The sequence below is a fragment of the Ambystoma mexicanum genome, chromosome 10 (genome assembly GCF_040938575.1).
Source record: "Ambystoma mexicanum isolate Mex_15411 chromosome 10, UKY_AmexF1_1, whole genome shotgun sequence".
NCBI lineage: Eukaryota > Metazoa > Chordata > Amphibia > Caudata > Ambystomatidae > Ambystoma > Ambystoma mexicanum.
The window spans coordinates 1,561,297,128-1,561,319,330 of NC_090932.1; the positions used below are offsets into that span (position 1 = coordinate 1,561,297,128).

The following is a 22,203-nucleotide window of genomic DNA, read 5'->3' on the forward strand; positions in this document are numbered from 1 at the left end:
TTTCTGGTCAGAATTCTTGCTTTGCTCCCTCTATTTTCTAACCTAGCGTACAACAAACATTAAAATTAGACTAAAGTGTTTACAATATGTTGTGTACTTTCAGATGATTACTATATTTAGTGTCTTACTATGATACTGCGAGTCCAGCTCATGAACTATATCGTAGGAAATGACCAGGTAACAACACTTCTATCTATGTTGCTTCTATTCTCATATGGCAGTTCATCTCTATTTGGAAGAAGAAGCTGGGTCCCTGCAGACAAAAGAGAAGGAGCCACCGCCCTATGTCAGATGGTAACATGTTCAATGATTGAAGGACTGTCCTTAAGCTCTTGGTAACAAACAAAAGTGATTTCCGCCCAAATAAAATCACTTACTTGCATCTCTGTAATGGATACTAATCTCAGTTTCGATTACCAGATTTCCACAATGTGTAGAACCCAGGAGCAAAATCTCTCTCAGATCTCTTGTCTTTTCCCAAATCTGAAAAAAATCCAAAGGTTTCTATGAAGATCAGAGAGCATCTCCTTGGCTCCTAACCATTTTTTATAAAAAGTGCTCTTGGATCAGTGTTCACAAAAACATATTTGGTAAATCTGACTCCTTCTGTGTTTCTTTGTAGCCAGAAGATGTCGAGGTAATCCTAGCTCTAACTCATTTGAAAAAACAGCAAAAATCGGCAAAAATCGCTGGGCGAACGACTTGATGATGTCATCACGCAAATGCGTGTGCGTCTGGACTGGAAACCAGGCGAAAATGCGTGATGACATCCCCACACTCCCGCGTGTGTGTCAACAATACAGGCATACAATGGGAAATGTACTGTTCCCTGCAAACCCCATTTACTGCTATGGTAACTCCTTACATTAGCCTCTTCTTAATAGCCTCTAACTTATGGTGCACTGCCTGGCCCATCTCCTAGATTTTAAAAAGATCTATACCGGTTATTTATGTGTACCATGATTGCATCAGTGCACAACACCACGTACATATCATTTTTGCAGGTGTAATTCAAACTGCATAAAACTCGTGTTGCATTCAAAGAAACATCTTCTAATCCTCCCCTATTTTCTAACGGGGTACTGTATAAAACAGAACACAAAGGGAAGGGAACCTGCAATGGGTACTCGTAATTACACATATAGCAGCACATATCATTTCACATTACAATTTCCATTATCAATGAAAAAAATCTTGTTAATGGAAATATGATATCAACCGCTGAGTTCAAACAGAATTGTTCACTGCATGTTCTAACATATATTCACTCTAATGATTCAAAGTAAAAATCAAGCAGCCTGAAGCAGCAAGTCATATTGCTATAAATCAAAATGAAGTGAGAGTCAAAATTAGAGGCCAATATGGCAGTGTCAATAGCCAAGTGGAACCATAATCATGACATTCAAAATTGAAAAGTTCAAACAGTTAGATAACATAATTTTCTCTTTTATCATATAAGGATGATGAAACACTGCAGTTGATTAGGCATTAGGCATTATGCCACTCCATTCCCTCATTCAAACTGTGGATGTGGCTTCTTGATAGAAAAATCAATTTTTGTTCCAATTGTAGTAACCTCTTGTTAATCAGATCCTGCGATCCACCTTTAATTTGTTTCAAAATGCACCATTCAAATTCGTGCAAGTGTGTTCCATTTCCAAAAAATGTTTGACCATGGGTGCTTGTTCGATTCCATTCCTAATACAGCTCTTGTGTTCAATCATCCTTATTCTGCATTTTCTATTTGTTTTTCCTATATAAATGTGCTGACAAGGACATTTTATTAAATAGATTACATTGCTAGCATTGCAATTGGTGTGTTCTGTAATATTCCACACTTTCTCAAGTCCTAGGTCTACAGTCACTGTTTTTTTTAGTTTGGGTACTCATTGTACAATTCCCACAAGGGTAGTGTTCTAAAACTGGGGGTAAACCCCATAGATTTGTTTGTTGGGGTGGCCTCTTCTTGGTACTCACATCATTCCTCATGACTAAACTGCGCACAGTAGTACTTTTCTTGAATGCCACAATAGGCCTGCAGATTTCTTTAGTCATGATTCTCTTTCAATGTTTACTAATAATACTCTTAATTTTGTACGAAAGATTGCTAAATGTATTAACAAATACTAAAGGTGTTTCTTTCGTATTTTTGTCTCTCTCTATTTGCTGATCCAGTAGAGCTTCATAATTATTATTAAATGCTCTCTTAGCAACTCTCTTGACCAAGGGGCCAGGATACACTCGATGGACCAATTCATCAGATTGTTGGCTCCGTTTTCATAAGACTAATTTGTGTTGCTGTTCTTCTTCAGTCTGAGAAATTGACCGAAGGGGAGGTTATTTTTCACACGTTGAGCATGATGGCTATTGAAATGGAAGTCAGCTAGGTAAGGGCCTTTGGGCCCTCACTGACAGCGGGAGAGAACTTAGATAGTAGGGATTGCCAAGAACTAAGTACTAACTTGGGAAACAGGGATGCCTGAGTTAGGGAGGGTCTTACAATCAAGATGAGGCCCTTGGAGCCCCTTCCAAGAATGTTAATAAAAACCCTTAACCCGTCTCTGGCAGTTGATGTGTTCTTAAGGCCATCTGTGACACGGCTGATATCTAAATCTGCCCTGGCAGTAAAGTGCGTCGCAACCTTATTTGCCCAATATGCTCTGGAAAATGAGTAAAACGTTTCCAGATTTGTTTGTAGGAAAAGAGAAAGTAACTTAAAAGCATCAAATTGTGTCTCACGTAGATTCCAGCATATTGGCTGGTCTTGACCATTGCATCCCATCTCATGTGCATCCCTTGCTGGTAGCTCTCAGCATGCTCGATTTCCAGGGCCTTCGTAAATGGTCGATGGACCCTCTGTCTTGCCCACTGTGGATGCTCAAAAGTCCAAAATGGCAGTACATTTGCGAATTTGCATCAACATATGTCAAATAAATAGAACCTTCAAAGACACACATCACGGCGGCTAATGAAGTAGTGGCCACCGAAAAAAGAGAAAGTCTGATGATCAAGCTATACATGTTCTCACATCCTAGGGTTAGGAGCTGGCTTTACCTTTTCTAAATCTGGGTAAACAAGCAATCGTTTCGCTCATCCACTGGTGGCAGCTATCAAGCAATTAAGGCAAGTGCTCTGCAGAGTAATCAGAGAAATAAAGAATGTTGGGAAAACAGTATTGATTTGAATGATGGATCTGCACATAGACGCATATCTTAAATATGCTCTATATCTCATAAAGGTTAGGTAAGAGTGACTGTGCACTGCAATGTAAGTAACTTGGCTTTATAAAGTCTCAAGTATCTGAGGGAAACAGTCTTTGGTATTTACTCTGTCGGGTACAGTGGATAGAGTTCAACAAGAGGCGTTTAATGAAAGGTAGATTGTAGGGTACCCCGGGGATACCATCGGACCTTGATCGGCTGAAACGTGGGTTAATTTCCCATCGGAATTAGTGATCGAGACTCACAGCCTTCTGATTGGTTGAGCACTATACTGGTTGTGATGCTGCACAACAAGATAGGATACTGCAATCAGTATCACTCTGGAAACCTTCCGAAGATTAGCTGGATGGGCATTATTTCACGGTCCGGTATCATCAGCAGTTTCTGACTGCAGACAAATGATCCTATGGTGCAGTAGAGCTTGGGGGTTGGCATCAGTGGATCCTGTTTTTCCTATCTTTAGTAGGAGTGAATAAGCAGCTGTCAGATAATCTGTGAGCAAGCAGGACTGCTTTTAGGGTGAATGGGGGTTTGGGAGGTGGACGCAGATGCATTTGAAGCATACTCTGGGCATGGTTGCAGTCAGCCAGGCTGCCTGCAGGATGGGCAAGGCCACATGACCTACTCTGACCCCTTGATTGCCTGAGCAGAGTTGGGTGAAGAGATGGGCAGCAACCATCGTTTTACAGTAGGGCATGTACAATGCCTCTTGATAACCCATAAACCAAAACGATACAACATTTTAGTAGCCTTTTTTCTTCTTTTTCCCCCCCAGTATCTTTGAGGGTAGTTTGTTTTTGGATAAAAGGGTAGTCTCACCTCAATCCCAGCCAGCCTTTCACATGACTGTCATGATACCATCCCTCATCCCAACCCAACCCCAATCACTCACACCATGCTCCACCCCGGCGGAGTGATCCCAGAGTAAATTTACAGCACTGGTTACAGTGGCCTGAGCTGCAGAGGTCTTCTGTAACTCCATCCCTTACTTGCTTTCTGAACATCCAGCATCATCGTCATTGGTGACAACATACTATTATTATATGCCACACATATGCAGGCACTACTTGACGAGCCCTGGTATTCTGCCATCTTGGGGCTGTAGGTTTCTACCTTAATGTGGAAAAATAGGACTGCCTTAATGACCTAGGATGGTATGCAATTTATTTTAGGCTTCATCTTCCAACGTTCAGAAATCTCACAGGAACCTCGACATGTCTAGATGACACCCAAGCCTACCCATCCAACAGAGGTTCCTAGTTTCCTGGGCATGACCATGTACTTAGGGGTCTTTAATCCCACAAATGGTCCCCATCCTATCCACCTTTGGACCTCACTTCACAAACAGATGTGTTATGATGTTAAGGACCAGCTATACTTTTGGGTTGTATGACAACCTTGGAAACACAATGGACAGCTTGATGGATCTCATGGTGGCTAGCCATGGGTAGAAGACGACATCTTATGGCATAGCATATTAATGTATTTGTATTTATGTTGGATTTTTGTAATATGTTACATGCCTGTATGACACTTGCGAATGTTATCTGTGTGATCAACGCTTCGGAGGAGGGGTACACACATAAATAAGGTGAAGCACCACTGATCAAATGGGGCTGCCAACATTTTAATCTGTAGTAATTTGAGCTTGATTCACAGTGGAGACCTACATGAAGCCATTGGAAAACTTCTTCTAAGCTCTCAGGCTCAGTCACAACAGGGAGCTAACGCTCCTCCGATATGGCAATCTCACAGCCGAACTCGGTCAACCCTGTCCCCCTTGTTGAACCCGCCTCTCCTCCAGTTACTTCATCACTTGCAAGGACAGCACAGGGTTCAAAAACCTCACAACCTCCAAATATTTTGGCCTTTAACTCCTACAAGCTCCAGCCAACATAGTCAGTGACGAGTAATCATAGTGGTCGTAGTGCTAAAGCCGGGTTTGAGGCTAGTTTGAAATGTTAGCACTTGATTGCATACATAAGGTTAGGATTAGAGCAACAGTTTGGGTTAGGTCAAGGCCTGTGGTATTTGTGGTGAGCTGGTGATGTGGTTGGAGTTAGGCTCACTTTTTATTGTCTATTTGTGTTTTGTGTTGAGTCACATGCAAATAAAATGATTTAGCCCGCTGAAGGTTTAGAGTTGGGTACTTTTCAGTGTAGAATGATTGTTGTAATTAGGGCTAGGAATGGAATTAGGGTAACTGTGGAGGCGTTTGCGGCTTGGGTCATTGTTAGGGTTACAGCCTAGTACCTTTGTGTATTTAAAAATGTGCTATTCTTATCCAATACAACCAACAGTATGAATAATGATGGAGGGAAGCAAGTCCAGACCTAGGCAAGAAGAGAAATAACATTGGTGTTACGTCATGAGACACGATTACACATTTAGAGGGTTAAACCCAGGTTGGGCGAAGCTGTAAAAATGCAGCGTTCACGCTATTACCGCAGCATTACCGCTCCACCTAATCCCGAGTTTGTGGCGGAAAGTTGTAGATTTACCTCCAGCTTTAAGCTGGAGGTAAATCTGGTAACTTTCCACCCATTTACGGCGCTTTTACGACGCAGTAATATCGCCCAAAATTTTCTATTGTTGGAATGAGGATTTATTGCCCCATCGCCCCCGCAACCCGGCGGGGTAACGCAATTTGTGTTGGGCAGTTTCCCAGCAGATTTATCGCCAGGATACTACCCACTCGTGATAGAGCCTTGAGGCCTGATTCTGTGGAATTGCTACCAAACTTGCTTACTGTTGCACTGTGTTAGTCCCCATTTTTGAAGTCCATAGAACTCCATGGGGATTTCATCAGATTTACCAAAAGTGGTCATGCCAGTGTGGTAAATCCAATGATATTTGGCCTTGAAGTGGAGGGTTTACCTCTAGAAATCCTCCGCATCATGCTTGAGGTAAACCTTCCACTTCAAGGCCAAACCGATGATTCAGGGGTGCAGTAAAAGTGGCAGTAAGTCTATTACCACCAAAAATCTAGAAGCCAGTGTTTTTGTGGTTTGCATGCTACATAAGAAATGACAACAGTTTTGAGGACACGTATTAATGTGCAAGCCATCGGATATCACGGTTTAAGTAAGTCTTAGCTATCTGTTTCCTTCCGAGACATACACCTATGACCTGAGATAATTACTATGCACAGTTTTCTACATGTACAGTTTGCATCACCAAATAACCACTTTCAAGTTGCAGCAAATATTTTAAGTACAGTGTACCTGAGGCCAAAGTGAAAATACACCTGTTAGCAAAGGGGATAACCAGTTGACGATCTGTTATTAAAGAACAAATGCAAAACGTACTCTTTCCACTGCACTTTGTAAAGCCTCCCTGGGAAGAGCCAAGCTTTGGAAAGAGTGGGAGCCATTTCTTAAATGCTTTACCGGGGAAGAGGGGGCTAAGAATGCTTGGCCAATAGAAACATTCCTATGATTACTAACCCCATAGAATAAAGAGGACTTCCTCACTTGCTTCGGTCAACGGGAAGAAGACACAATGGCCATGGGAGGTTGCTTGGAGGACGCTAGAAGCTCAACAGTAACAATATACATGGTGGTGTGAAGAAGCTTGAAAGAAGCTAGAGTCCCAATAGGAAGAAGGGACAATGGTGCATGCACGGTAGCTTTTTGATGAACCTCGATTCCCAATAGCAACATGGGAAAATGGTGTGTGCAAGGTATCTTGGAGGAAGCTAAAAAAACAATAGGAACAAGGGACAATGGTGCAAGCGAGGTAGCTTGGAAGAAGCTAGAAGACCAATAGGAACAAGGGACAATGGTGCAAGCAAGGTAACTTAGAGGAAGCTAGAAGACCAACAGGAACAAGGGATAATGGAGCATGCAAGGTAGCTTGGAAAAAGCTACAGGTTTTCTTCTACTACGCACCATCATTGTGAAATAACATCTCACCAGGTATCCACAAGGCTCCAACAGTTCAGGAAGGACCTTAAGACACTACTTAAAATAGTTCAAATTTCAAATAGTTGCACAAATAAGGCTTGGCATTAGAACACCATGCTCTAACACTAGGAACTACCTCTCCATGTATTGATGCCAAGTTCTCAATTTCTTCCTAGCTAGGTCTGCAGTCTAGGATAAAACAATACAATTAGCTTCCTTCTTCCTGGTCTGTGTGCTACCCATCCAGCACAAACAGTGAAGAGAAAGTGCCCTAAAACAGAGTATCATTGTACCACAGAACCTTGCATGCACTGAACATCGTTAAATACATATGCGCGTGCCATGCTTACTTACCAATGCCCGGTGCACACTGAACTTCAAAATGCAATGCTCTGGCTCCTGTTGCCAACAGCGTGTGTTTGCCCTCTGTCATGCATACCAAAGTCAGCCAGCCCCATTTCCGGTTGGTGCCCAGCTACTAGGCTGGAATTCAGGGGCTCAGCATGGAATCGTTGCCCAGCAGGACTTGTAAAGGCAACACATTTTGATTTTTTTTAATAATTATTATTTTTTATTATTCTTTTTGTATAGTTCATTACAAACTTTTAAAATATGAACCATCTATCTTTACATTCAAACCTTTCAAAACTTTCTAAGGCAATATAACATAATTCCATCGACATTTTAGTTACCAGCTAAATTCATATTTTCAGTCGTTGAGTTTGCCAAGTTTTACCGATGTAATAAGATTTGTTTTCAATTTAACAGTGTCAGGCTCAATGGTGTTCAACCATCATAACTTCCAGTTTTTCCAAATAAAATGTTAAAGCAAAAGTTAGTTTCAAGTCGGATCCTTCTGACATTACAATCCACCAATCTTCACTATTTAAATGTGGTCTCTTTAAAATTTCCAGTCCCAAGAAGGTGGTTCTTTGATCGCTTAATTTATTACAATATAACATTAATTTATTATAATATAACATTAGATGTTTTTGCGTTTCTGTTTCTGTTTTACAAAATCTACATTCTTCATCGAGATCTTTATCTTTATTTCTTATGTTCATGATTGATTTTGTTTGAAACAGATTCATACGAAATTTCAGAAAAGTATTCCTTTTTTTGTTACATGGAAAGTTTTGAAGATATTTTGGGAGAGTATTCAATGCCCGTGCTTCAAAGGCACCTTGGTCCATGCATCTGTGAAGTGACCTTTGATCTTGATTTTTGCACCAGTCTTGGTCCACTTGTAGTTGTTTCAATATAGTCGCACAATTTTGTTTCCACATACTCAGAATGGAACCATCAGGGTGGTTTGCATCACTGCGCAGGATTTGATATTGTAGAAGATCATCAGCTCCCAATACTTTCCTATACGTTGTCAGCATGTTCCACATCACTTTTATATTAATTGAGGTTAGTCCGAGCTTGTATCTAATGCAAGCAGTTGGTGTCCCTCTTGGCAGTGATAACACTTTACTCCAGAATGTATTTTCACACCAGGGCCATATCCAAGCCGGGCATCCCAATTCACCTCCGAAGCTCAATGCAGGGATAACTTTAGCCTTATAGAATTCAATTGTTGGTTTCATAGTGAACTTCCCGTATTTCTTATTTATAACATACCCCTGGGCTGCCAAGACTTTGCATTTCCATCGAATTTTCTCAGCCATGTTGTCATCATTCATATGAGAAATTATCATCGCTCCCAGATATTGAGTTTCCATCGTGAATCAAATGTTTTTTTTCTATTTTCCAAGTGAATTTTCCCACCTCGTTTGCTCCCACTAGATTTTGAAGGACCAATATCTCGGTTTTAGTTGGGTTAATCACGAGACCATTGGCATCAGTATACTCTTTTAGTGCCGTCAATTTCAAACCATTCGGGGTTACCTCGATTATCACAATATCATCAGCATATAATATGTGTCCTGCATCTGGAACAGCCTCCCTGCCACTCTAAAACTTGAGAACCATCTCCGGTTCCGGAAGCCCCTCAAGACCTTCCTCTTTTCTTCTGCCTTCGCCCCCCCTGTCTCCTGCTGATCTGTTCTCTCTTGGCACCGTGCACCTGGCCACCCTCTGTCCTCAGGACCCAGGTACCTGCTCACCCTGCCACCCTCCCATACTGCCTCCGGGCCACCCCTTGCACTGGGGTCTGTATCTGTACCCATACAGCCCCCCCTTTTTCTTCCTGCACTTATCAGACCTACCCTGTCTGCTGCCTTAAACCTAGCACTTCCAAATTGCTGGCTGAACTACCACTGTTTGTTGCCTTTATTATTTATTTATTGTTATTTATCTGTTTCTCCTCTGCTTCGCACTTTTCCCCTCCCCCTCTCCCATGCACTTGCGCATTCTCAATGTCACTGGGCCTAGTAAGATCGCTGTTTTGTTCTCCCCTGTTCCCCTCCCTTGCCTTGTGCGCTCTGAAACACTTGTGTACGAGCGTGATAGAAATAAAATATCAATATCAATATCAACAAGTCTATTTCCGTTTATTTTCAGAGCAATTGATCTTGTTGTTTCCAGTGATCTTTCAATATCCGAGATGAATGTACTGAATAGAGTTGCTCCTAACAGGCAACCCTGTTTGACTCCTCTCGTTGTTATAATGGCTGATGAAAGGTTCCCAAGCAGATCTAATCAGACTTCTATCGTTGTACCAGAGTAAAGTTCTTTGATTGCGGCAAGCAGGCTACCTGGGCATCCCCATTTACTAAGTTTTGTCCATAAAAGCTCACAATCGATGGTGTCGGAAACGTGGGCCAAATCTATAAAGGCTAAATATATTTTAGATTTTTTCCTTATGGACTCCATCTTTAATAGATTGATTAACAATAAGTTTTGTCCACATCAGATAACTTTTACAAAACCGGTTTGTCGCTTGTCGGCAACTCCTGCCACTTTTATCCAGTGTTTCCGTTGTAATCGTAGTTGGGTAGCGAAGATTTTCCCCACAACATCCAAAAGGGCAATCGGCCTGTAATTTTTTGGGTCAGTTCTTAATCCTTTATTAAATACAGGCACAATTATAGCACATTTCCAAGACTCTGGGATTCTTTTTTCCTCGATGATGTTTTTGAACAAAAGGTGTAAAAATTCAGCCTACGTTTCGGGATGGAGTTGAATCTGGTTTTTGAGACCGTCTGGGCCAAGGGCTCTCGACGCACTCAATCTTTTGATATTTTCCAGAATATCTATCTTGGCAATGGTAATGTCCCAAGTTATCGATGCTATTTGTTCTTGATATTCACTATCCATACTTTTAGTAAACAGATTTGCAAAATGTTCTATTCATGTGGCTTCTGTTACCATGTTATTTTGAATTGCTTGTTGTTGGGACTGCCACATTGTTAATTACTTCCCAGAACGTGCGAGCATTTTTAGTTGACAAAATTTGCAGCATTTTTTCAGCATTGTTCTGGATCATAATACTTTGTGCGAGCGTAGCCAATTTTGATAGAGTGTTTGAGCTTTAGTTTTCTGTTCAAAATAATCTGTCGCCAGGTTTTTCTGCAAGGGTCTAATAGTTTTCCGTAGTTCACGTTTTCTTTCGACTACTTCTCTGTCATACACGTGCTTCTTCTTAAAGTTTTTGTTCTTGCCATCATTTGGAGTTTCAATATAGGCTTGTAGTAAAGCAGGATATTCTATTTGATCCCAATATTCCTTTGATTTTTCATCAGACAGCACTTGTGTCATTGTCATAATCTGTCACTCTTCTAGCTTCAGGCGGTTTCTTCCCGGGGTAATAGAAATGTCATAATTCCATATCTGTTCATTACTCATGTTTAACCCTTGCAGAGTGATTTTAATCAGATCATGATCACTATATTGCATATCAATTACGTTTAGCTCCGTAAAATTTCTCAGCAGATTTCCCGGGGCGTAGAAATAATCAAGGATACTTTCGGATTTTTCGTTTTGCCAGGTTGGTTTTGGTGGAATATCCCCTTTAAGATTTCCATTTAACATAGTCATTCCTCGGGCTTCCATCTCCTCTTCCCATGTGGCTAGCAGCCGATTTTTTGTGGAAACGGGTTCTGTGTGCGATAAGTCTGTACATTTTTGTACTCTTAAACATTCCATGTTAAGATCTCCACAGAGTATAATGTTGGGCCTCTTCTCACTAGACAGTATTGAGTCTATTAGGTCTCCTATTGCATCCAAATATAGCCATTCATCAGAGGCATTGTGCTGCCAATATAAGTTAATTACGTGTAACTTAACGTTTTCTTCTGCTTTCTCTTTCTTAATTGCAATGGTCACATATTGCATGTATGGCGTCAGGGTTACTGAATTTATTATTCTCAGACCATGTTTTAGTTTTACTAGAGTCAGTAAACCTGCCATTGGTCTTCCCTTTGCCTGCTTGATGGCCGGATTCCAGGCTATTTCATAGCCCTCCACTATAGGTTGAGTCAGAAGCCACGTTTCTTGAAGGCAGATTATATGCAAAGTTGCAATTCCGACTATTGTTAAACAGATGGGTAAAACCTCTTGTATTTCAAGGACCCATCAGTGTTACTTGCAATGGAGTTTTATCCCGGGATTATTTCTTATGTTGATAATTTATTGAGGCCGACACCCAGCTCCAACTTTTCGGATCATCATCTTTGCCCTCTCAGTTATCAAATGAACTTTGAGTCTGATCAGTCATTTCTTTACAAGCAAAAGTGATTTTGATCTGTTTTTTTGGTACAGACTTGACTTCTATCATCGAAATTCATAACGTGATCGTCTTTTAAACCATTTGACGTTTTTTCAACCTGAACTTTTTGACTTAGAGGTATTTTCTTTTCCGATACGATCTCCCAACTTCTTTTAGATTGTTGATTTAATGACGTCTCATTTTTTGCATTTGAGCAATCTCCCCATGGTTCACTTATTCCGAAACCCAAGTCATGGAGTTCAGGGATGATTTCAACAATAATGTCTCTAATAGCTCTTGAATAGATGTGTAGCAGTACACAATCAGTTATTGCATTGTGTATAAATTCCACTGTTTTTATATTGTTCGTTGTTATAGAACAAAGTTATGGAAGGTGATTCAAGAGTTGGAGGACATTATATCTTTTTAGGATTAGCCCATCATTGGATTGCACGTTCCTTTCTAATAATAGACAGAAATTTGAAGTTATATCCTGCTGTTTCTTTATGGGCTGATTCAGTCTATCAATGGGCATTCTCTTATCTTCTCTCCAAGTCTCCTTGGGTTTATCTTTCCTTGTCATATCTCTTCCTTTATTATTTGGGGGCTATTTGCCGCTCACTAGATGGTCCTTTTTCGGCGCTCTGCTTCAAGATTTTAAGTCCAATGGCTTAACCTGCTGATGATCGACGCTTTAAAAAGGTTTAAGGCTAACTTCGGCCCATCTTTCATCAAGCGTCAAGCATATTTTTTGTACTGTTGCTTTTTCATCTGACTCATGGATTTGAGCAGCCCTTTTTTCCATTTTCAGGTGTAACCACCATAGTACAAGTTCTTATCTGGGTCATTTCCCCTCTTTGTTTTGTCTTCAGATCACTATTACTATGCCAGTCTATCTTCAAGTTTTCTTCAATATCTTCTTCATCATCTAGGGTTAAATCACCACTATTGGACTCATATGTAGACGACTTTTCTAGGTCTTATATCATTTGGTCCTCATCATTGTCTACAACTTCAGAGATGTTCTCTTTTCTTTTCCGATTTCCCGTTGATTCACCAAATTATTTTCTACCACAGGAACAGTTGGTACCTGTGAACTTTGCCTCAAATTACTTTGAGCTGTTTGAATCATTACATTCAATGATTTAATGTTTCGTAAGAATTTACAGGAATTTTTAGAATTTACTTTCCTCTTATTTGGCATATTTTTTGTTTTCTTTGTTTGGTAGGCAGTTTGTCATTTCTGCCATCTTTACTCATGATATCTCTTTTGGTTTTATCAAAGATGGCAAACGTTTCTTTTTTCTCAAGTGTAAACACTGAGTTAATTTCTGCTTGAGGCAACATGTGTCCAATGACACCCTCTGCATTTGGTGAGGTCGATGGGCGACTAACATCTGCATCTTCTTCGTTATTATGTGTCACTTGGATCTCATTTCTTGCTGGTTTCGCGGCAGACACTACTTCTAGCTGTTCATTTGCATCCTCCACAGAGTCTGTTAGATCAACAAGGATCGGGGTTGACAATTCTGTTGCAGCTTCAGGGTGCATTTCTGGTTCCAATGTTTTCGTGAGTCCTGGGCCGATAAACGTAGTTCCTTTTACAGTTGCCTCATCGCGATAACGTTATCAGCTCCTAATCCCCCGACTGGAGCCACATCTATCTCATTTTGCTGTTGCTGATTTCCTTCATTGATTGCTGTTTTTTTTTTTAGAATTGTTAGAGCCTCTCGTGCTACTTCAGCTAGGAGACGTTTATCGTCTGCACTATTTTTCAGTTGGTCCTTTACTTGTGTAACAAAGGCTTCATTGTTCATCCGGCTATTCGCTACATGAATTTTCTCCTCTTGTTATAAAAGCACCATGTTTATTAATTTAGAATTAACTAATGCCATCAAGGTAATTTGATCTCCAAGGCTCTCATTTAGGTGTTCATAGAGCTTTATCAGTGGTGCAACAGTTATTGTTAGTGCAGAGATGATATTTGGTCTAAGCTGATTGATCACTTGTTCAACCAGTTCAAAGCAATCCGTTTGAGGGTCAGCCTGACCTTTTGAAAAGTCTTTTTCCCTCATATTGATCTGCCGTCTCACTTTCGGAAATTCTCTTTCGGCTATGGATGAATCTGAATCCATGGTACTATCTTCACTTATTTCCGAGGAGTCAGATTTCTCCTCAGATTGATCACACTTTTTCTCCTTTTCTTCGCTTTTAAGTATGGTCTTATTTTGCTTTTTTTGTAGGATAGTACTTTAGCTATTTCTGTTCTGTGAACATGCTACAGTAGTTGGACTAGTACTAAACCCAATCCTTCTGCGCTTATACGGCCGATGCAGATTTTGTGACTCTCTTTGATCACCAAGGATCCTTTCTGTTTACAGATTGCAGCATTTTCAACTTCTTTGCACACAGATAGGGAGCTTATTATTTTTTTCGTCGTCTGATACTTTCTTTTGCTGTAACATGGGAACAGATACCTTTGCATTGATGTTTTTAGGTAGACAATTAGCTTATCCGCCATAAACAGCGAATTTGTCCTTTCACTAAAGGAGTTCTTTGGCTGTTGCTGTGCCAAATTTGCTGGATCGCAATCGACGAAAATTAACTCATTGGCTGCCAGGAAAACTTCTTCATCCAGTTTTGGTGTGGTATTTACATGACACGCTATTTGTGGTTCTGGGCACACATGTGCACTTAAATCCTTCCTTGTACAGGCATCCGTCTCTAAACAAAAAGATTTCTGCTGATCATTAGACCTCGAATCATTTGTTACATCCTTTTCTTTTTTTTCTTTACTTTGCGTTCTGTTATAAAGTTGCAGTACCCACCATGCGAGTACTCTGAGTGAAGGAGACGATACAGTAACAAGGTGACAGTCTGGGCTGGTGCCCACAGTTCCCTTTCTCTACGGTGGGAATCCAATGTTGGCATCTTTTTGCAGCCCTCCATCTGCTCTACAATATTAGCAACATTACCAAACTGTCCTGAAAAGGCCGTGAGGGACGCACATGCTCCTCCCCAAAGCACTGCCCGCATAGACCCACACCCCTCCACAGCACAGACCGCATCGGCCGTACTATTCCACTCAATGCCATTCACCTGGGCAGCGCACACGCATGTGTCCAAGGGCTCGACCACAGCCCTGCCCCCCCGCAAACAGCTAGCGGCTGAAGCAACGGGAGCAAAGACACGCCCCCGCAACTCAACTCGGTAGGTGCCGGGGGTTCAAGCCGTCTGAGCACAAAACGCTAAAGTCAATAAAAGTCTGATGGCGCCAACGGCGCAGAGAGCGATGAAGATACTATAGTGGGGGCGGGGGCGGGAACAAAGTTTTCAGAGGCTGCAGACAAAAGAAAAGGAGGTTTGGTAAAGTTTTTTTGCCTCAGATAGGCTACATACCGTAGCGTACTTTGTTGCCGGTGTCTTTACATGCCAACCCCAGCGGGAGCTGACTGCAAACGCCGAAATCTCGCTCGCGTCAAAGGAGATGCAGGAGTCAATGTATGTAGCTGGAGCGTAGTGTCCATTTCACCACTCTCACTGCCCACGCCAAACACAAGGAACACTCCCAGACACTCCGCGATGCTCCGCGTGAGTAGGGAGTTTTTAACTGTTTACTCCACCTCTTTCCAATGGAAGTAGTAGAGGTACTCAAACCTCAGCACAGCACAGCAATCCACCAGCGTCTTGAACACAAGGAACTCTCCCAGACACTCCACATTTTGCATTGGTTGTCTTAGCAGGGCTTCGTATCTCACCATGCAGGTGAGAAACCAGCGAGAGCCAGCTAATACATACATGAAAAACCAATCCAGCCTGGAAGGCTTAAAGAATCCTTGCAACAGAGACAAGAAAAAAATAGAAAGAGCATCGAACCTAACCACTCTTACCCTTCCCCTGTCCTGCATGCACCACCTGTTCACTACCAGAACCTGTATTGATACCATGACCCTTATTAGGAGTGAGCCGGTCCAGAAATAAGCTGCCAGCACCTTTTCCGGACCGGCTCACTCCGAGTCTGCCTGTAGGTGCTGTGAACTACCGGCAGGCCTGACCTGCCAGTAGTTTAGGCCCCTACCGGCAGATAAATCACTGAAGCACCTGCACCGTTACTAACAGTGCAGGTGCTTCAGTGTTCCCAATGGGAATTTACCGTTCTGCTGCTGCCCGTAATATCCCCGTATTACTGGCATATCGGCCGGCGGAAACAGGAAGCGAGGTGGTGGCCTACCGGCAACCTCATAATGAGGGCCTTGTGTCTAAAACATACAGCTGTTGAACAACATATTCAGGAGCATGCATGGTAACATGAGTAAAAGGCCAACTGAGTGTGCAGACATGGTGGTGATATCATATGTGAACACACTGATGTAATGAAAAGTGGTATTATATAGCACCATTTTGCTAATAATGTTGGCCTTGCTGGGCATGGCTCTGTAAGAAAGGAGGGCAGGGTGTGTTTGTCGGATAGCAGCCAGGCAGATGCAGAAAACTTTGGTGTTGATGAATGCAGGTTGGAAGTACCCATAACCTATGTTTTTTGCGGTCGGAAGCTCACAAGACAGGTTAGCCATTCAGGCAGCCACTGGATTGAGGATTGCATAAAATTAACAGTTGTAACTTTATTTCCCCTTTGTTGATAGTCGCCCATGTACAGTTTTAAGTTGTACATGGAGGTTTATCAGTCCGTATGGAATTTCGGAGGAAAGGTAGGATCCCTCACTTCTTGTTTCAGTGTGGTCTGTGTTGGGGTGGGCAAAGATATATGCTCTGGACTGCTGCAAGTTGAAGAGTGAACTGCCAAGCATTTGTTTTGGGGACAGCAGTGCAAGATAGTGTATGGGTGTGTGACATCACTGCAGTGAATGGGCTTTGCACATTCACTGCATGGGTGATGCACTATCACAGTTACTTAAAGTATCCACGTTCTGCGGTGTTACATGTGAGCACCAGAGGGTGTCTCACCCACTAGTCCCCGGGATCTCTCTCTCAGGTGGCCAGGGCACGATCATCGCCTTTGGATCCAGACCCTGGGGGTGGAGCAGTGGAGGAGAGGAGGATCACTTGGGTGAGGGGCCTTAGGGGAGTGGTGGTGAGATAGCTGACCTGGGGGTCTTCTTCCCATCCCATCAAGCATCTGGCATTTATGAACACTTCTTTGAGAAGGACAAAAGAAAATCACAATGCCTGGGAGTTTCTCAGCAGTCTTTATTGGCTGTGGTTACAAGACATGCTCTGGACACACTCAAAGTGATTTTGCCTTTCCCCTGCTTTTATAGTCCGGTGTAGACCAAGCCTACATTAGTCATAGATGACATCTACACTTTTCTCTGACGCACAAAACTGATAAGCTTATTTTAGACTTGGCTGGCCACATTTATGACAGTTCTCAACTTCTGCCAAGAACACCTTCATCACATCAGTGTCTACTCTTTATCTGATCTTCTAGGTCCTGCCAAGTTAGTTAGGGCCTTATACTGTGGAGAAATAGATATGCTCTATTATATGGTGCCAAATAATACAGCTCGTCTCTCAGAATGGTCTGCATAACACACATTTGTGCTCTCTTCATTAAGAACATAGATAAATGTAGCCACGTTTCCCTTGCTTTATCTAGCTTCATCATTAATCTTGTCTGCTTTTCCCGCCAAGTTCAAAGTTTAACCTACAACCCTAATTACCTCACTGCGCGATGCTGCCAAAGACTATCTCCAATGTATCAGCCTCTGTTGCTTATCTGAAAACTCTCGGCATGAGTCATAGTCTCTCACACCTGGAAACCATTTTGTACTTGAGTTATGCATTTTGAAATATATCTTTGTCTGACTCTGTATTAGTTCTTCATAGAGCTATTTATTTATTTAAGCATCTCTCACTCTGTATCCCTTATTCATAATATATATTTATACACTCATAGTATGTGTGTGATATTTAAAGCACCCTTTATTTCCTGGGTCATCCTAACACAAATATGTGCAGTGCCATGTGCACTTTTTACCTTAAATAAAGGCACTATAATCCCGATTTTTGCAATAATAGAACAATTTGATCTGCCTATCATGTTATCTATACTCAGTTGAGGGGGCATGCGTTGGCCCCCCTATACATTTCCCCCCTCCGGTCGATATTCGACCAGTGTTCAATATTCAACCACTACGCCCAGTGTGAACCCTCCCCCATATGCTGTGTACCTATGCATCCCTATCTCAGTCACCCCCTCAATGTAATGCTCAATCTCAACATGGGAGGTATCATAAAAGACACTTCTAAAGAATCAACAGTGTCTTCAGCCATATTATATTCTCCTAATCTAAGATATATATGTATCTCTTTTCTGTCAAAAGACCATGGCATATGTTTCTCTTTGTATGTACGTATCCCCAAACAATAACTTTGTTTGCTCCTGTCTGGTTCCCACCCATCTACCCAATTAAATATTAAAATAACAAGCACAAGAAGTGATTTCAGCCACAACGAGAATCGGGAGAGATCATTTAGAACATTTGCTCATTCCTTGAGGGAACCCACCAGCCCATTTTCTACTATTCCTTCAACGTGCAACATTTTATTATTTGTATACATTTTCTTCCTCTTCCTCCCACACATGTCACTTCCTTGGCCTCTGCCCCCTCCCCATTCACATTTAGTTTGTCTTCATCTTATTTGTCTTCTATATGCACATCTTCCACCTGATTCTTTGTTCTCCTTATTCCAAGTCCAAGGACTTTTTCAATTCAGCCCATACTTTATTTTATTTGACTTTTGGGCTGCTTTGCAGCAAGTTCAAGGGCCCCTTAATTCATAGGCCAGTCTTTTGGATACACTGTTTTGTGACCACAGAGGACTCAAAATCTCAATCTTCTGATTTGCATAAAATAGTTGGTGGCATTAGATTGGTTCTGGGGAACACAAGGATGGGGGAGTTTCATAAGGAAAAATCTTCAATTTTAGTTGCAACTGGGCATGTGGCTTTGTCTCTCAAAACCCTTTTCACAATATGGGATCGGTTGCCGTCAATCACCCGGAGTACAGGTGCCGCCCGTCCATCTGTAATATAAAAACTGGATCAGTTTCTTGAAGAATAAGTACATTTTTATCAATACTTCCTCCTCAAACCTAAACCTTATAATAAACGTGTCCTTTTCACTTAAGCACTCCCATCTCCTAAAAACAATTGCTGCTGCATGTTCTCCTTTTCTAATATAATAGAATGGCTGCTTCTTTCTCCCTTTCCTTCATATCTTAGTGTCACCTATGCTTCATATATACTGGCTGATACCTGGGTGTGTCTATAACATGAGACCATAAAGCACATACATATTTTTTCTTTTCTTTAATTGCCCCATTTGATCATGATCTTACATTCCCATGACCCCCCTTGAAAGGCTTTTATTGATTAAAAGTTAGCCCAATTTTAACACATGGAGCGGAAACAGTGTCTACCTTTAAAAAAGAGAACTGGACCATCCTGGAAGGCACATTTTGGAAGCGTGTTCTACGCCTACAATCTGGATTACCGATCCAAGCATTACGAATGGAATTGGGGTTGACATCCCTCCAGGCGATTGTAACATGGAAATCATTAACCCTATATCGAAAATGTATAGATTCGCCATGCTAAAAGTGGATTCAAAGTCATCAATGAGACCTTGAGCAAAAACCAAGATCGGACATTAGGAGAATGGCAAAAGATATGCCATGAAATTCTTAAAGATCTGAACGAAACAGATAAATCATTGTGCACGAACCCAGACAAAGTTAAACGGAAACTCTACATTAAAAACTGGATTAATACACAAGAGTGACAGAAACGTACTCGATATGGAAGATCTTTTGCAGAGAGTCAAAAATTTAACACAATGCCAAAATACTTAGCACTTTCGCCGAATGCATACTTTTGAGATCAACTACTAAGGTTTCGATTGAACCTATTTCCAACTGGTGACATTGTGAAACCAAGACTGATGACAACAGCATTATGCAGATTATGGCATACTCCGGAAATAGAAGAATCATTAAAACATCTGGTCATGGACTGTCCTACAGTTGTAAGAACCAGAAAGCAACTTTTGATAGAGATAACCTCAAGTTAAGTGAGCAAAGCGGCTGAAGACTGGTGGTTAATGTTGCTCAGAGGACAGTGCAGACGCACTTCAATAGGATTAGTAAATCTCTTGCAAACTATTTTTAAGTTAATCAATGAACAAAGAAATTAACAAAAAAGTATAGAACTGATAGATAATAATAATAAACATGTAAATATGTTATGGTGCTGCACTTTGAATTGTAAGAGATGTGATATACTTGATTTTACTGAAAATGCTTGAAAGTGAAATATAGGCAAAGGGTTTGTAATCTATAAACCAAATAAAGCCTAATAAAAAAATTAAAAAACATCTTTTTATGGTTTGCTTATTTTCTAAGTGACTAAGGGATAATTGTCTCTGTGGTTGTGTCATTCTTCACACCACTTAGGGTTACATTTGTTTCCTTCTTTATGTACCACTCATCTCACTATCCTACTCCCTCTTCACCCTACCAACCCACCCCACCTTTTCGTTTGCAGATCTGCCAGAGCGCCGTTGGTGACGGTGCGCGGTACACATATCTTTAACATTTAACATGATAAAATAATAAAAGACAAAACAGACAACATAACAAATTCAAAACATTTTTTCAACAAAAAAAGGATGCCATCTTTTTTCTTCTGGGCGTATCCATAGCTAATATGGTTTTTTGGGATGTTGCTGAGGTCATCTCTTGGTATCGTCAGCCAAATAAAATGCAGGGTTGCTTTCCTGAACAATAAAATGATGGTACATTTTGTCTCTTTTGAATTGCCATAAGTGTAGTGACAGGCCTGTTTTTAATCTCTTCTGCTATGCTGAAAATGTTCTCTATACATTTGAAGTACTTCTCCTGATGGCGTGGGACCACAATCTCTTCTTTCTTTGCTGTATTTATTCTGTTGAGACATAATTAAAACATTTTGTTGCCCTTCCTAACTAATCGTACCTGCCCGTGGCATTTGGAAATAAGCACTGATCCTATTAAGTGCATGCAAGAGTGGCATATAGGCATACACTGTTTTGCTTATCCTTAAAGTTTCATGCATTTGCCAAATGCACATATTTGACATTCCTTATTGACACGATTACAAAAAGGTTACTGCACCTTTTATCCAAAAGTCTGCTTCATTAGATATGGCCATACTTGCATATATGTACTATTCTGTGCTCACACCCGTTTACACCTTTCTTGGGGAAAATGCTATATATTTAAAAAGACTGTATCCCTTACTACCTTTTCTCTGTACTCACCTAGGCCATCTTACTCCTAATAATGACCAATAAGGTTATTCACACACTTACTGTATTCACTGGTACTTACCTTTTCTTTCTCTACTTGTCCACTAGTACTTACTTTTTTCATAATATTTCTTCGCATTATATCGCTATACTCCACTAAAGCCATATAGACATTCCTCCCGTGCAACAAAAATGACATTTTTTTTAATCTATAATACATAAAGCAACATTTTCATATAAACATAAACAATGTTCTTGTTACTTACTCTCATCTGTTCTTTTTGTGCAATTCTGCTAAATGTTCTCTCATACTGCTAGATCAATCTTGGCCGTCCATACCTTCTTGGCCTTTCATTAATTGCATTTTATTCTTATCAAATATACTACACTGATCAATTTAAACAAGCACCATCCATTGCTACACATTGCTTGAAAATCAGAATATTTTATCCACACTTTCCCCCATCAATCTTGTCTCACAATGTTATTTTTGTTCCTTTATTTACACCTTCTATCACCTTGTGGTTTTTGTTGCTTTAATATTCAGTCATTCATTCATCATTTTTTATTTACTTATGTATTTCACCCCCTTGATTGACGTCAATCTTTTGATTAGGAACTTCTTACTTCAGCGTTTTTAGTTTTAACTGTTTATTATTATCTTACATTAATCAGTCTAAACACAACACAAACTCTTATATTTTACAAATTATAATCCTTTACATGTGCATACTTTTATTTTGTTCCCCTATGTAAATTGTTCCTCCACTGGCTTAGTGGATGTATTGTCCTCTCTTTTTGTTACCCCTTCTGGGAATGTGATGCACACTCTTCTATCTGGCTCTGCCAGTAGGAATCCTTACCACTCTTATATGAAGCTTTATAGTGTGTACCCTTCCTATCTCTTCTTGAGCCTGTAAATTCAAGGTATCCCTATCTCTCTTCCATTTATAGTCTCCAAAAATCCAGCTACTCTTATATTGTGTTTCAGAAAGACATAATGTTTATAACTGATGTTCCTAATGTACAGCGAAAGCAGCCTATATGTGTGTGGGTTCTAATTGCAGTATTGAATTCCTTCTCTGACTACCTAAATGTGTTTTCATGTGAATTAGGCC

General features: G+C 40.8%; 1 protein-coding gene across 5 annotated transcripts in view; it reads right to left on the reverse strand.

The window, feature by feature from the left end:
* The window catches only part of LOC138492584 (E3 SUMO-protein ligase ZBED1-like), a 417,476-nt gene that overhangs the window by 283,181 nt on the left and 112,092 nt on the right, over positions 1-22,203 (reverse strand). For 3 of the 5 annotated variants that reach the window (XR_011276226.1, XR_011276227.1, XM_069619857.1), the window contains exon 2: positions 378-483. The exons of 1 other annotated variant lie outside the window; for it this stretch is intronic. The gene's annotated coding sequence lies outside the window, so the exon portion shown is untranslated. Of the gene's footprint in view, positions 1-377; positions 484-16,965; positions 18,825-22,203 lie in introns of those variants that run through there. One more of the 5 variants, XR_011276225.1, reaches the window with a different exon arrangement.